The sequence below is a fragment of the Acanthochromis polyacanthus genome, chromosome 18, assembly GCF_021347895.1.
Source record: "Acanthochromis polyacanthus isolate Apoly-LR-REF ecotype Palm Island chromosome 18, KAUST_Apoly_ChrSc, whole genome shotgun sequence".
In the NCBI taxonomy this organism is placed as follows: Eukaryota; Metazoa; Chordata; class Actinopteri; family Pomacentridae; genus Acanthochromis; species Acanthochromis polyacanthus.
The window spans coordinates 35561725-35578821 of record NC_067130.1 but is presented as its reverse complement, the minus strand read 5'-3'; the positions used below and the strand labels follow the sequence as shown (position 1 = coordinate 35578821).

At 40.8% G+C, this 17097-nt stretch overlaps 1 long non-coding RNA gene across 1 annotated transcript; it reads left to right on the top strand.

The window, feature by feature from the left end:
- Positions 1–271: 271 nt before the first annotated feature.
- Positions 272–4317, top strand: LOC127530889 (uncharacterized). Its single transcript, XR_007937638.1, has 2 exons — positions 272–1421; positions 2291–4317. It is a non-coding gene; the product is annotated as an uncharacterized LOC127530889 (long non-coding RNA).
- Positions 4318–17097: the final 12780 nt, after the last annotated feature.

Sequence of the window (17097 nt, the reverse complement as noted above, 5' to 3'; positions counted from 1 at the left end):
ATTGTGTGTCTGTATATGTAGCCCTGTGACAGACTGGTGACCTGTCCAGGGTGTCCCCTGCCTTCACCAGAGTCAGCTGGAATAGACTCCAGCACCCCCCATGACCCTAGTGAGGATAAAGTGATGTACAGAGAATGGATGGATTTTCTAATTTGAATCCTCCTTTTACTCCACACAGAAACAATATGTTGATATTAAAATGACTTCATAAATAAATGTTGATCTTTTCTTCTTCTACACAGCACAATTATTTCAGATGTACAGGCCTGGATGATGCTGTGATCCTCTAATAAATCACACCCTTTAAGGTTTGGGCAATTTCCGCCCGAAATTTCTACTGAGATTTACAGAAAGTAAATTGAATGCTGTTCTTGAACTGTTTGGAGTACATGCATGGTTGGGGTCTCATTTGAAAGCTGACAACCTGAATTTTCACCCAGTGCAGTCAGAATTACTCTAGGTGCTACTGGCACAGAGTATTTCATGTTGGAACACACTGAATTAGGATGAATTTTTTTCTCGCCTACATTTTTTCCCTAATAAAACACCTGAAAATCAGTGTGGCAGCACTGTAAGAGCTTGAAAACACAATATTGCAAAAGCCTGGGGTCTTACATAGTTCAGGTCAAAATTTCAGAGCAATACTACAAGAAATGAGTGTTTCACACATGTATTTGTACTGATATGCTCCGCCCCTGTCAATGTTGGATACACTCTTTATACACTGTGCACACTCTCTACAGAATGGTATAAATTCATTTTCACTTCATTTTCACTTCATTTTCATTCCAAAAACTCATAAAGAACTCAAAAAATCACTTCAGATAGGCTTCAGTGTCGATCACACAAACAGATTGAGAGGAATACAGAGAAACAGCAGGTGGAGCCCGGAGCTCACGAATGAAATATCATATAAAGCCGCTGGCAGAGGCGGGATTTATATTCAAGCCATTCAGCAAGCTCATTGGCTACCAGGCCTGTCAATCTAACGGTTCCTCCAGCGTGATTTGCTGAGAAACAAGTCAATCAAGTGATGTAATCGATATCTGTCAGACTCGGCCATGGTTGGCTATATCGCCGAAGTAGGCGGAAACGAGTCACCTGATTGGTTGAAGTCCGGTTTGAAGCGGAAAAGAAGCCTCCAGTATCCATTTTGAATCGCGAACAAAGGGAATAGGACCGTGTATGATAAAGTTATAATAGAAAGATGCAGTGAATATGAAACGCACAGCGCCACCACGCGCCGCGTGCACGCGCACGGAGCCGATCGTTTTCTGGATTTTTTACCTATTTCGAGACATGTTTTGGCCAAAGTATTATACTGGATTGTTTCCTCTGGATGGCTAAGCTTGGGTTCTGGCCAGTTTTTGTGGATTATCTTCTTTTATGACCAGAAACGAGCGTCCAAACTGCGTCGACAGGTGAGCTGTGCACGTTTACATGACTTGTTGTTTGTTGGATAAATGTGTTTATATTACCCGCTGTGGTAATCACATCTGAAAGTGGTTTATACCGGTGGATTCATGAGAATCTCAGCTTTCTATGTGTGTATAGTGTTTGTATAATCGTGTTTGCAGTGTCCTTCTATTTCAAAAAAAGCGTATACCGATAAAAAAAAACGGCCCGCCCGCGGGCCGCCGTACTTTCTCCATGAATAACAGCAGTAGGTAGAAATAAGTCAAAACAAATCAAATCACTCCACTGACAGTGAAGTCAACGTCTTGTTTCTCTCCTTGTGGCTCGTGATGCTTGAATTTCAACCACTGCGTTGACATGGTCTGCTTCTTCTGTGGAAATGAAACAGCACAGAGAGTGTTGGAGCTCAAACACTTTGAGGACAAATATTCAAGTCAACATGTGACTTTGTGCTTTTACAAAACAGCTGCAACACTTTGACTCACTTGTGTTCCAGTGTGACAGAGACTGACAGTGAAAACATGAAGGGAGTTAGAAAGAAGAAGAAAGTGTGTGAATCTGCACCCAAACAGCAGGAGGCAGTCAGCTACTCTGCTGCGGTTTTACTCTCATGTTTATTCACCACATCAATGTTTCCTCTGCTGCTTGGAAATGAGACAAACAGAAGATGATTTGATTTCCTGTGGTCTGATTCAGAGAAACACGTTAGACACTGACATCTCACCTTCACTGTCTCTGAGGATTTGTCCTCTGATATCTTTGACTCTATCATCAAACTCAACGTTTCACACCAGCAGCTGTTTTAGGGTGGATTTTCTCTTTCAGTGGAATCACAATCAAACTCTGCTAACTTACCTTCTCTGCTTTGTTGCAGCATCTTGATGTGAAGCAGCTGAAAGAAGAAGAGAGAAATAAATACTGACACATTTAAAGACTGACTGTCAAAGGTCCACAGCTGCAGAGTTTAGCACAAAAGTTTGTGTCACCACTCAAAGATGATGAATGTGCTGTAGAGCGTCACGATTCCCAGGATCTTCACTGTGATGTAGACAACAGCCCCAAAGTGTTGGTGATCTGGAACTAGACAGCACAGTCACCTTCTCCTTAGTGGGAATGTTTTGCTTCAGATCATTATTACATTTATTCCTGCTGTTTGCAAACTTGTTACCTTTGAACTGAGTTCCTGATGAAACTTGAATATTTTGAAGCTCAGTCTTCACCACTTTCTTCTTCATGACAAATTAGAAATGTGTAAAACTGAACTAACTCAGATGAAATGTTTTCAGTTCCCTCTCAGAATGATTCAAATAAAACTCTTGAAGTTTGTCCTTCTGCACTTCTTCTCTTCAAAGTCACATTCAAGTGTATTTGAACAGAAGTCAGTGTTTTACAGTCAAATAAACACACAAATCTAAAGATGATCAGAAAGAAGAACGACTGAAACATTCAGTTCAGTTCAACATTTACCTTCAACAGTCAGAGGAATCTCAGCTGACATCTGGTTACCAAGAATGTTTGTGGCCTCACAGTGATAAACTCCTCCAACAGTGACATTAAACTGATAAAAGTGTCCTTCAGCTACTTTCTTGTGTCCATCTTTAGTTTTTAAGAACCAGGAGAAGCTGCTGATGGGAGGATTGGCTCTGCTGGAGCAGGTCAGGTTCACCCAGCTACCTGCTGACACCAAACCTGATGCACTGATGGATGCTGAGGTTTCTTTGGGGGTGTCTGGGGGCAAGTAGTGGCGGAGTAGGGGCATAGATGGGGGGTCACAGCACAAAATTATAATTATAATAATATTGCACGCCCCACTTTTCAGGTTTTTTTGTTAAAAAAGTTTAAAATATCCAATAAATTTCATTCCACTTCACGATTGTGTCCCACTTGCTGCTGATTCTTGACAAAAAATTAAAATTTTATATCTTTATGTTTGAAGCCTGAAATGTGGCGAAAGGTTGAAAAGTTCAAGGGGGCCGAATACTTTCACAAGGCACTGTAACATGATTGGAGAAATAGGAAGAAGATTTTCTAACACGAATTGTAAAATTATGCAGGGTGTCAAGGCACTAAATCCGTCAAGTACAAGTTTTTTGAGAGAGGAAGCAGTTCTGTTACTGGCTGAAGCTTATGATTCAAATATTGAGGATCTCAAACACGAGTTACATCAGACCAGGAGAGTACTAGACAGAAGAAAGCTGGAAAAAGAGCGTCCTACCAGTCTAAAGGAGTTCACTCAGTTTTTGGACCCATACCAGGATGTTTTTTATGAGTTGTTCAGATTGTGTAAAATAGCGGTTGTTTTACCTGTGAGCGGTGCATCCTGTGAGCGAAGTTTTTCTCAGGCTCATAAAGACTTATTTGCGGTCTACTATGACAGAAAAGAGACTATCGAGTTTGGCTGTACTCAGCATTGAATCAAAACGCACAAAAGCATTAGATCTAGATAAATTTGTGAAGCGTTTTGCTGAGCAGCATGGACATTCAGCTGTTATAGGCATGCCAACTTCATGTGATGCTCACTGGTAAGCCTTTACAAAGGTCTTAAATGGTGACCTCAACAGAATCTGCACTTTTTTCTTTTTTTTCTGTATTTCTATCTTTGTTTTGCCAACTGAGAAAATCTGATATCACCTTTAATAAAACCTCGTGTAAAGTTTAAAATGTGACGCTAGTGTAAATGGTGTAAATCCTGCTGAACAGGAAGCAGCGTTGTTATTATTTTTAATGTCTCTTTTGTATATGCATTACAAAACTGTACAGAAAGGCCCTGTGTGAACTGTATGAAGTAAATACAACATCAAAATACCACTAAACACCTCATCTATCAAAAAAATGTTCAAACTACAGAGGGAGAAATGGAGAAAATGTGTGTTCAGTTAAGAATAAAAGTGATGTCCAGTACCTTGTTTGAGTGCCAGGACCCATTTATTTCCACACAGTGTATTTATGCTCAGTACAGCTCAGTCCATAGATCTTCATGGGTAAGTTTTTCTCTGAATAGTTTCTTCTTGTACAAATGGTGCCTGCTGCCAGTCTGACACAGTCAAAAAGTGTTTGCTTCCTTTAATGCCTTTCCTGTGATAATGCGCCACTTACAGTAGTGTTACCACACATCTGTCTCCTAATAAGTACTGCATGAACTGTTTCACATGGAACTTCAAGTGACATTAAATTTGTCTGTATGAGTTTGTAAATGGCAGCCTGTGCCCATATACACACGTGGACAAAACTGTTGGTACCCCTCAGTTAAAGAAGGAAAAACCCACAATTCTCACTGAAATCACTTGAAACTCACAAAAGTAACAATAAATAAAAATTTATTGAAAATTAAATAATCAAAATCAGCCATCACTTTTGAATTGTTGATTAACATAATTATTTAAAAAAACAAACTAATGAAATAGGGCTGGACAAAAATGATGGTACCCATAACTTAATATTTTGTTGCACAACCTTTTGAGGCAATCACTGCAATTAAACGATTTCTGTATTTGTCAATGAGCGTTCTGCAGCTGTCAACAGGTATTTTGGCCCACTCCTCATGAGCAAACAGCTCCAGTTGTCTCAGGTTTGATGGGTGTCTTCTCCAAATGGCATGTTTCAGCTCCTTCCACATATGTTCAATGGGATTCAGATCTGGGCTCATAGAAGGCCACTTTAGAATAGTCCAACGCTTTTCTCTCAGCCATTCTTGGGTGTTTTTGGCTGTGTGTTTTGGATGGTTGTCCTGTTGGAAGACCCATGACCTGCGACTGAGACCAAGCTTTCTGACACTAGGCAGCACATTTCTCTCCAGAATGCCTTGATAGTCTTCAGATTTCATCGTACCTTGCACACTTTCAAGACACCCTGTGCCAGATGCAGCAAAGCAGCCCCAAAACATTACTGAGCCTCCTCCATGTTTCACCGTAGGGACAGTGTTCTTTTCTTCGTATGCTTGGTTTTTGAGTCTATGAACATAGAGTTGATGTGCCTTACCAAAAAGCTCCAGTTTGGTCTCATCTGTCCAAAGGACATTCTCCCAGAAGCTTTGTGGCTTGTCAACATGCATTTTTGCAAATTCCAGTCTGGCTTTTTTATGAGTTTTTTTCAGCAGTGGTGTCCTCCTTGGTCGTCTCCCATGAAGTCCACTTTGGCTCAAACAACGACGAATGGTGCGATCTGACACTGATGTACCTTGGCCTTGGAGTTCACCTTTAATTTCTTTGGAGGTTGCTCTGGGCTCTTTGGATACAATTCCAACGATCCGTCTCTTCAATTTGTCATCAATTTTCCTCTTGCGGCCACGTCCAGGGAGGTTGGCTACTGTCCCGTGGGTCTTGAACTTCTGAATAATATGAGCCACTGTTGTCACAGGAACTTCAAGCTGTTTAGAGATGGTCTTATAGCCTTTACCTTTAAGATGTTTGTCTATCATTTTTTTTCGGATGTCCTGGGACAATTCTCTCCTTCGCTTTCTGTTGTCCATGTTCAGTGTGGTACACACCTTTTCACCAAACAGCAGGGTGACTACTTGTCTCCCTTTAAATAGGCAGACTGACTGATTATGAGTTTGGAAACACCTGTGATGTCAATTAAATGACACACCTGAGTTAATCATGTCACTCTGGTCAAATAGTTTTCAATCTTTTATAGAGGTACCATCATTTTTGTCCAGGCCTGTTTCATTAGTTTGTTTTTTTAAATAATTATGTTAATCAACAATTCAAAAGTAATGGCAGTTTTTGATTATTTAATTTTCAATAAATTTTTATTTATTGTTACTTTTGTGAGTTTCAAGTGATTTCAGTGAGAATTGTGGGTTTTTCCTTCTTTAACTGAGGGGTACCAACAATTTTGTCCACGTGTGTATACATATACAAAAACAACGACAAAACAAAAAAATAGCAAAAACCGAATATATATGTGTGTGTATATATATATATATATATATATATAGTGCCTTGTGAAAGTATTCGGCCCCCTTGAACTTTTCAACCTTTCGCCACATTTCAGGCTTCAAACATAAAGATATAAAATTTTAATTTTTTGTCAAGAATCAACAACAATTGGGACACAATCGTGAAGTGGAATGAAATTTATTGGATATTTTATACTTTTTTAACAAATAAACTGAAAAGTGGGGCGTGCAATATCATTCGGCCCCCTTGCATTAATACTTTGTAGCGCCACCTTTTGCTGCAATTACAGCTGTAAGTCGCTTGGGGTATGTCTATCAGTTTAGCACATCCAGAGACTGAAATTCTTGCCCATTCTTCCTTGCAAAACAGCTGGAGCTCAGTGAGGTTGGAAGGAGAGCGTTTGTGAACAGCAGTCTTCAGCTCTGCCCACAGATTCTGGATTGGATTCAGGTCTGGACTTTGACTTGGCCATTCTAACACCTGAATACGTTTATTTGTGAACCATTCCATTGTAGATTTGGCTTTATGTTTTGGATCGTTGTCCTGTTGGAAGATAAATCTCCGTCCCAGTCTCAGGTCTTTTGCAGACTCCAACAGGTTTTCTTCCAGAATGCTCCTGTATTTGGCTCCATTCATCTTCCCATCAGTTTTAACCATCTTCCCTGTCCCTGCTGAAGAAAAGCAGGCCCAAACCATGAGGCTGCCACCACCATGTTTGACAGTGGGGATGGTGTGTTCAGGGTGATGAGCTGTGTTGCTTTTACGCCAAACATATGGTTTTGCATTGTGGCCAAAAAGTTGGATTTTGGTTTCATCTGACCAGAGCACCTTCTTCCACATGTTTGCTGTGTCTCCCAGGTGGCTTGTGGCAAACTTCAAACCAGACTTTTTATGGATATCTTTGAGAAATGGCTTTCTTCTTGCCACTCTTCCATAAAGGCCAGATTTGTGCAGTGTACGACTGATTGTTGTCCTATGGACAGACTCTCCCACCTCAGCTGTAGATCTCTGCAGTTCATCCAGAGTGATCATGGGCCTCTTGGCTGCATCTCTGATCAGTCTTCTCCTTGTTGGAGGTGAAAGTTTAGAGGGACGGCCGGGTCTTGGTAGATTTGCAGTGGTCTGATACTCCTTCCATTTCAATATGATTGCTTGCACAGTGCTCCTTGAGATGTTTAAAGCTTGGGAAATCTTTTTGTATCCAAATCCGGCTTTAAACTTCTCCACAACAGTATCTGGGACCTGCCTGGTGTGTTCCTTGGTCTTCATGATGCTCTCTGCACTTTAAACAGAACCCTGAGACTATCACAGAGCAGGTGCATTTATACGGAGACTTGATTACACACAGGTGGATTCTATTTATCATCATCAGTCATTTAGGACAACATTGGATCATTCAGAGATCCTCACTGAACTTCTGGAGTGAGTTTGCTGCACTGAAAGTAAAGGGGCCCAATAATATTGCACGCCCCACTTTTCAGTTTTTTATTTGTTAAAGAAGTTTAAAATATCCAATAAATTTCGTTCCACTTCACGATTGTGTCCCAATTGTTGTTGATTCTTGACAAAAAATTGAAATTTTATATCTTTTTGTTTGAAGCCTGAAATGTGGCGAAAGGTTGAAATGTTCAAGGGGGCCGAATACTTTCACAAGGCACTGTAGGTTTCCCAAAGACTTTCAGCTGAGAGGAAGTGGAAGCAGCTCCGAGGAGGGGGGGGGGGGGGGGGGGTGTTTGCTGCAAGTGATGAGTCGGTGCTCTGCAGCAAACATTTTAAACCTGATGAGTTTGACAGGGCGGGGCAGTATTGCCGGCTCACACCTGGTGTTATTCCATCAGTGTTTACCTTCCCGACTCATCTTAAAAGAGTAGGTACATTATTTACAAGGATGCAGCAACTCAGTTTTATTGAGTTGAATTATTTTCATGACAATTTACACTTTTTCTGTTACTTTATAGACGACCCACTGTGACCCAATGCACACTTATTATTCACCCTACTTGTGTTTGTATCACTGCTTCCATGCCATTAGCATTTACATGCTCATTGTATGTCAATTATGTGTATGTCTAAGTACTTAAAATAGTTTTTGTCATACTTAACGACTTTTACATGAATCATTCATAATCACCTACAATGCTGTGAGAGGCTAAAAATGTTTGCATTTTCTTTAAACTTTACACCTGTCTAAGTGTGAGGGTGTCATCTGGGCATGTGCACACAAACACAAACACACACACGTGTGTGTGTGTGTGTGTGTGTGTGTGTGTGTGTGTGTGTGTGTGTGTGTGTGTGTGTGTGTGTGTGTGTGTGTGTGTGTGTGTGTGTGTGTGTGTGTGTGTGTGTGTGTGTGTGTGTGTGTGTGTGTGTGCGCGCGCGCGCGTGTGTGCGTGTGTGTTTCAATATTAGAGTTGCTGGGCTGCTCCTCTTCTTCTGATTCTTCTGGGACTCCCTCTAGGGCATTGCCAAAGACACTGTTCTCCATCCTGGCAAGCTCCAGTAGGGACTTCCCACACAGGAATAAAGCCTCACCGCACTTGTGTATATATTCCCCCGTGGAATTAAAAAAGAAGTATGAAAATCTATATTTCTTGTTTCTGTAGTCTAAAGCAACAAGGACCACAGCAACCTCAAGGCAAGCTATGGAGAGTCTACACACCTCTCAGTATGCCACCAAAAAGGAACCTCGGCCTCATGTTGACCTTGTGAGTATTTGTACTTGATAAGTCCCAAAAAGGTGAGGGGATTATGGACTTGGTCTCAATAAGCAAGGTGCTGGCAGTGAGATCCATGAATGACTATAGAATTGGTCAACAATCACATATTTTTCATCCCTTTTTCTAATAGGACCACAACTATTCATTGCCCAGTTCTCCGTGTGTTTTGAAGGCCAGGATCAGTGAGGCTACAGCCAGAGTGTTGAGCCTGGACAAGAAGAAAAGAAATGTGCAGGTGTGAGAAAAGTGAGCAAAGACCACTATAAAGGCTCTACTGAGGGTTCTGACAAAGAAGAACCTACTGACTGAGGAGCTTTGTGAGAGGCTGGAAATATACTCAGGTATAATGAAAGTATTGCTTACTTAACACCCTTAGTCAGACTATGTTTTCAGTATGTAAGGGTACTTACTCAGTTATGCAAATGGAATTTCAGAACTCCCTGTAGCCCTTTTCAAAAAGAGGAAGCACAATGAGTATTCAGCGGAGCAGCGAGGGTTTGCCATCACCCTGCATCTCCATGGTCCTAAAGCGTACAGCTTCCTCAGAGACACACTACACCTTCCTCTCACACACTCACGCTCACTCCAAAGGTAATCTTAATGTTGCATTGACTTTACCATAAAATACATGAATCATAAAGCCCTGCGTACTACTCCCTGGAATAAACATAATAATTGAAGCAAATCTATATACTCTCTAAATCCATATATCATATACTGTTGGGGGAACCAGAGGTTTTTTTTAGATACAAATGAAATGAAAAGAGTACTTGTAAGCACTTGGTTATAAATTTTGTAATTTTTAAAGGTGTCTCTCTTCTTTGGATGACAAGCCTGGTCTGAACATCGTGATGCTGGACATGCTGGAGCAGAGACAAAAGGAAGACCCTGCCAAGTATGGCCGTGTCTCTCTAATGCTAGATGCCATGGCGATAAAGAGACATATTCAGTACAATGCACACACCAAAGCAATGTCTGGATATGTGGATATGGGTGCTGGAAATAATGAAACTGATGTAGCCACTGAGGCTCTAGTGTTCATGGTTGTTGGCGTACAAGGACACTGGAAAGCTCCAGTTGATTGTTATTTTACAAATTCACTTTCACCAGAAACCCAGAAAGAGCTTCTTGTACATGCTTTGGAGGAACTCCATAAGCGGCACATTAAAGTGTTGTGTTTGACTACGGATGGTCATGCCACCAACATGAGCATGTGCAACCAATTTGGTTGTGAGCTGAGGGGAAACCCACATGGACTGTTGAAAACCAGCTTTCCACACCCAGCTGACCCTTCTCATGAGGTGTTTGTGATGATGGATGCTTGCCACATGTTGAAGCTGGCTCACAATATGTTGCAGGTAATGTGATGATTTACATTTTACTGTCTCTGTTTGTGCAAGTAACTACTGACAATTAAAGATTCTGTCTGTAGGCATACAGTCCCATCAAGAGCACTGTGGGCCAGATTCAGTGGAGCCACATTGATCGGTTGAACGCCATACAGAAAAAAGAAGGACTTCATGCAGCCAACAGACTGACCGACAAGCACATAGATTTTGACAACCACAAAATGAAGGTGTCCTTGGCTGCACAGACTTTGAGCCGCTCTGCTGCAGTAGCCCTTCACACCCTGAGGGATCTTGGCTGTGCAGAGTTTCAAATCTGTGAAGCAACAGCAGAGTTCACTGAGGTAATGCGACACTGTGGATATGTGTTCCTGAAAAAAATAACTTCTGATTATTCTGCAGCATGTAGAGAGAATTCATTTGATCTGATACGATGGACACCCTGTTAAGTGAAACCTTGTAGTTCATCGGCATCCCGGACCTATTTTGCCAAAAGATAAAAAATAAAAATCACACAGTCCTTACTGCTTTACAGCCTTTATGCAACCATGATGTGGTTATTTGTTCCTAGATCATTGACAGGCTCTTCGATGTAATGAATAGTCGCAATCTCCGTGCTGGAGGATACAAAGCTCCCCTGGGAAAGCTCAATTGGTGGGAGAAAGTTCAATCCTTCAGTCAAAGAGGTCTTTTAAAATACTGAAATTCTGTTCTGTTCAAGTTTCGCACGGCGTTCTTAAGATGCTGTGTTTTCAACATCATGTTAATGAGATGCTGGTTTTCCTGCATGGTGTTTACAAGGTGATCAGGTGATGGTGATAAGTGAGAATGGTGTCATGATGCTCCCTTTCTCCATTATGTTTGGTGTCTGTAATTTGTATTGCATGTTTTTTTTGTTTTTTTTTTGCTAATTCTGCATATTTTGTTCTGAAGTGTTCCCAAGTTTGCGTTCCTGTAAAGGCACCCACTAAGTTTCCATAACAATTTTTTATAAAGTTATGTCACTTTGAACAAGTCTTCTAAGTAAAAAAAACATTTTCTTTTGAAGGTACCTGTCTGTCATTGGGTTTGTGATAAACATTGACACCTTGACGCGGATGATTCCTAAAATGCTCGGAGATCAGCAGTATATCCTGACCTATAGGTTTAGCCAGGATCATTTGGAACTGCTCTTTAACTCCATCAGAGCATCGGGTAAGTGTCACGGCCGAGTGGGGTATGTCTCTCAGATTGAAGCCTTTAAAATAGAATTAAATTGGATAGTTTGGATTACAACGATTAAAACTGACAACGCCACCTAGTGAGGGACTAGGACCCGTTTTAAAAGAGGTTCTTAACCCAGAGGTGAGCAGTGCATAACAGAGGATAAAACAATTCTTTCTATTCTAATAAATTTATTCAACAAAATAACATTTAAGAATAAACGATAAAAATACCAATACAAAGTTAACAGGCTAAAAATTCTTAAAATCAAGTCACTACGGAATGGGTGACCACTGGACTCGTCATGCGGGGCCTTTTCTTTGACGGGGGTCGAGGGGGAGTTTCTCCAGTCCTCAGGGGCCACGGTGCTGCGCCTCGCGATCACGCAGGCTCTGGAGCCTGGGAGAAAGAGAGGATCTGCCAGTGGGGGAAGTAATAACAGGACCCACGCGTATCCCTCCCGTGTGTGGCGACTCACCGGGTCTGGGCGGCGATATCCAAGCCACCCAGTATGCCGCAAACACGCGTTGAGCACCACCGTGCGTTCCAGACCTGGCCCCACTTTACGGCTGCCGTGCGTCTCTCTCTCGCTCTTCGGTCGTCCTGTCTCTGTGCCGGTGCTGTGCGCCCTTGTTTCAGCCTAGTAGTCTTTCATGGTGCTCGTCATACATCGCCGCTTCTGCCCGGTTATCTATCGTGCTGCCCCTTGCACGCTGCCGTTCCCCGCTGCTTCTGCCGCCGCCACACTGCCTCTCTGTCTGTCTGTCTGCGGCTCGCCGCGCTGCCTGTTCCTCTGCTTCCTGCCGGCTCTCCTCGGTCTTCGTCTGATTGTGTCTTTTGTTTGCTGTCATTGCCCCAGGTCCAGCCCTGTTAATCAAGCTGATTGGCACCAGGTGCGCTCAACCAATGTCCACAGTCTGTTCCGATGCACACTGGCAGGTAGTGGGTGTGGCCTAAACTCATTAGAAACAAGGGGAAAAAAAGGAATGTGCAAAGAAAAAACAGCACAACAAAACATGCAATTTAAGAAACCAACACAGAAATCAAGCAACTAATTGCACAACAAAATATAAGGAAAGTGCACACCAAATAATCATGCAAATAAAGGTAATCACAATAGATAAAAGGCCATATTCCCACATAAGAACCACATTTTATAGTGTTTTTAAAATTAAAATTGTCACCTGAAAATTTAATGAATGCATCTGTGTGTGTGTGTGTGTGTGTGTGTGTGTGTCCCCTCTGTAAGGCGGCTGGAACAATAACCCCACTGCAGGGCAATTCCAGGCAGTCTTCCGTCGACTGATGGCACGCTGTGGTGCCAAGCCAGTTCAGTCTGGCAACGTGACAGAAAAGGATGCCACTGTTACCTTGTGTGCCCAGCACTTTGCAAAAGTGTCGCTTCATGCTGCAGAGATGTCCTCTGCTGATGCTGCTGAAGAGCTTCCTTCCCCCTTTGTCAACATAGCTGGACTTGTGTGCGACCACAGCTACCTCCCTACCTGCTTTGGGAGCCTGGTGGACAATGTTCTGGTTTACATTGCCGGATTTGTTGTTCGACGAATCCTGAGCAGGCTGTCCTGTGATGTCTGTGAAAGCCTAGTGTCTGAGGCTACAAAATCATCATTCAGTGAGAACTACCATCTTCTGACCCTGAAAACCATGGTGGGTTGGTGGTTCCCTCGGTTGGTGAGAGCTGCAGAGCGGGCTATTCGCCAAAGTCCTGGACGCATACCACGGGAGTCTGTAGTCACACACTTTGTCAGAGAAGAGATTGGCCCAAAGGATGTGTTTTCACTCGGGGAGCACATTGAGGAAACCCAGTTTGGAATAGAGAACCACCTGTCTCTCTGATCACTTACATGTCAGTGTTCTTCAAAATAAGGATGAACCACAGAGCTAGACTCACTTCCCTTGATTTACAAGGTCAAAGTACAAGAAAGAAATCATGCAAAACGGTCCTCTTTCAGGGTTTCTAGCCATGACTTTGTATGAAGGTGAAGTGTTACTTACTCAGGGACACACACAATGTACCTGTGTATTGTAAATAAACTATATTCTGTTCCAGTCTGCCTCCATCTTGTTCTAGTCTATCTCCTTCTTAGACATATATAACAGCCTAGAGAGAGAAAGAAATAATTAAATAATAATTAATATTAATACTTAAGCTGTTTATTGTAAAAGTTAAACTATCCTGTTCTAGTCTCTCATTGTTAAATGCATATATCATCCTAAAGAGAGGTATAAAAAATAAATAGTTAATATTAATAATAATTGTGTTTATTGTAAATGTCAATAAACTCTATCCTGTTCTGGTCGAGCTCCTTGTTATATGTATTTAATAGTCTATATATATTTATATATAAATAAATAATAATACATTAATCTTAATAAGAAATAAATAAATAGATTACATTTACAATTAAATCTTTTAATCTCAAAACATTTTCTCTGTATCCAGGTATTTACATTTATACATGTAATGGCTGAAAAGAGTCCCTGGCCTCTGGACCTAAATAATAAGAGAACTAAATTTGCAGGTTACATTTGTAGGAAGCCTTTTTCAGTGTTTTTTTTAGATCACATATTTTCTAATAGTACATGTTTTGATGGTGACAATAAAGTAAACCACACGAAAATCGGTTGAGAAATGATCAGATTCTGATTTATTTTCAATGTGCATGCATTGCTTTGAATGGGAACTTTGCCCCCTCCAAGATGGCCGCCACGTAGGCACGTCGCTTAGCCAGCTGCTGCAGCGCGCTGACGGATCTACTCTTCATATCTATGGGTTTTATAGCCCACTACCCTCCCTGCGGATCGGTTTGGGATGGCCCTTAATATGGCGGACCCTCCACGAGGATGCACAAACGGAAGGGTAGTGGGTAGGGGCATAGATATTTACAAACACTAGATGTCTCAAGACAGAGTCGGCGTCGTCGTCTCTTGGCGGCCATCTTAGGACAGGGGACTGCTCTGGCGCACTGTGCTGTAGTCAATGGTAAGGTGAATGATTTCCTCACTTTAACACTCATAACTCGCTCAATTCTTGATTGATTTACAAACGGTTTAGTTTATTACAAACCTTATTAACGTGGCTATGATTCAGGCTCAATTCCGAAATCGCAGCTTTTCGTTTTGAAAAATGCGGCGTAGTTGTGTGTCTTTTCTGCCTGGCTACTCACATTGAAGATGGTGTTACTCACAATCTGATTTTCAATTATTAGGTTTTCCTGAGACCAACGTTTTTTGAGAACCTAATCTTTAGGTGAAATTACATTCTTTGTGGTTGTATTTATTTGCCTGTTAAGAGACTTTGATTGAGACCTTAGACTTATTGTTTGTATACATCTATGCCTGGATTAGTTAGCCTGCAGCCGAAATGCATTGTGGGTAATGTAGGCACCAGGTTCATGAAAAGAAAAGACATCATCTCTGTTTGTTGTGCATTGATTTTGGTTGAGCTTTGTTTTTATCTGTGCATTAGAAAGCTGATAGTAATAAAAAAGTGCAATGCTAAATATTAAAATTACATTTACATCCATTTATGCAGAAAAAAGATGATATCTGTGTTCATTATTATATGAATTCAATGGTTTTAATTATTCTTATGTAAGCAGTAAAACAAGTACATCTCTGACGTTTATAACAAACCAAGCTGTTCTAAGATCGTTTGAAAATTGAGCAATCTACAGTGATTTTAAAATCCATGCTCCATTGACTTTAATGTTATGAGTGATGAGCAGCCCTGTCCCAAGATGGCCGCCATGTGGCGACGTCGCTCCCCATAGGCTGACAGCGCTCATTGAGGGGGAGTGTGTAGGGACTGCGGTCAAGCCAGCCGCCTCTCGTTTCTCCGTAGTCAAGCCAGCCGCTCCTACATTTTCAGTGCGCTCTTACCGTCAGCTTACGGTAAATGCACGACCGACAGCATCAACTATTTCCGGTTTAAAAAATAAAGCGCTGCATTCGCAGATGTATTATACAGCGATGTTTTAAGTAACTGACTCAGCTTAACTGTTAACTATCGAATTGTACGGCTAATATTTACACTAAATACATAGCTTGAAGTATAAGGAGCTGAAAACTTGTTTATCTATCTGTCTGTCTGTCTGTCTTAAAAATTGTGAATTCAAATAAAAAGTGATGTGTGTCATCCCAGTGATCTATTAGTGTGATAATAAAATAAACCTCAGTCGAAAAGTCAAACGATCTGGACCGTAATGAGAAGACATGCTGATATTTACATTAAAAAATGTTTAATTTTTTGCTTTAAAATCTTTTAAGCCAAACTATTTCTTCTTCTTTGGCGTATGCTGACCAGGTAAGGTAGGATTGTGATTCTGCATTAGTTTGGGGTCAATAGGTCACATGACCTGAGAGCTATTGAGCTAAAATGCTAATATTTACTGTAAAAAAACTGTTAAAAATCAATAATGTCCTGAAATCAAATGTAAATTGCCGTATGTTGACCATCCTTAGTAGCACTATCATTCTGCATTAGTTTGGGGTCAATACGTCACATGACCTGCGAGCTATTGAGCTAAAATGCTAATACTTACTGTAAAAAATTAATAATAAATTCATTAAGTTTCCAAATGGAATAAAAAGTGCTGTGTCTTGATCAGTCTGTTTCATACTATAATCCCAAATAGATTTGGAGTCTCTGGGTCACATGACCTGGTAGCTATTGAGCTAAAATGCTAATACTGTAAAAAATTAATAATAAATTCATAAAGCATTCAAATGTAATAAAACCTGGTGTGTCTTGATCACCTTTTACAGCCCTGTCAATCCTTATTGATTTGGAGTCTCTGGGTCACATGACCTGGGAGCTATTGAGCCAAAATGCTAATATTTACAGTTAAATATCAATATAAAATATGCAAAGTATCCAGATGGAATAAAAAGTGCTGTGTCTTGATCACTCTATGAGATGCTCTAATCCCAAATAGATTTGGTGTCTGTAGGTCACATGACTTGGGAGCTATTGAGCTAAAATACTAATATTTACATTTTGAAATGAATTAAAAACTCACTAAAAAAATATTAATAGTCTCCAAAAGCAATAATAAAGTCTGTGTAATAAACCAGGTCTAAATCTATTTAGCCAAAAGATCACATGACCTGGGACTTATAGAGCTGTAATGCTCATAATTACAGTATAAAATACATGAAAAATTCACAAATCATATTAATTGTGTCCAAATGTTCATTCAATGTTTCTAAGTGTGACAAAGAATCTATGAACTACAAAATATGTAAATATTAGCATTTTGGCTCAATAGCTCCCAAGTCATGTGACCTACAGACACCAAATCTATTTGGGATTAGAGCATCTCATAGAGTGATCAAGACACAGCACTTTTTATTCCATCTGGATACTTTGCATATTTTATATTGATATTTAACTGTAAATATTAGCATTTTGGCTCAATAGCTCCCAGGTCATGTGACCCAGAGACTCCAAATCAATAAGGATTGACAGGACTGTAAAAGGTGATCAAGACACAC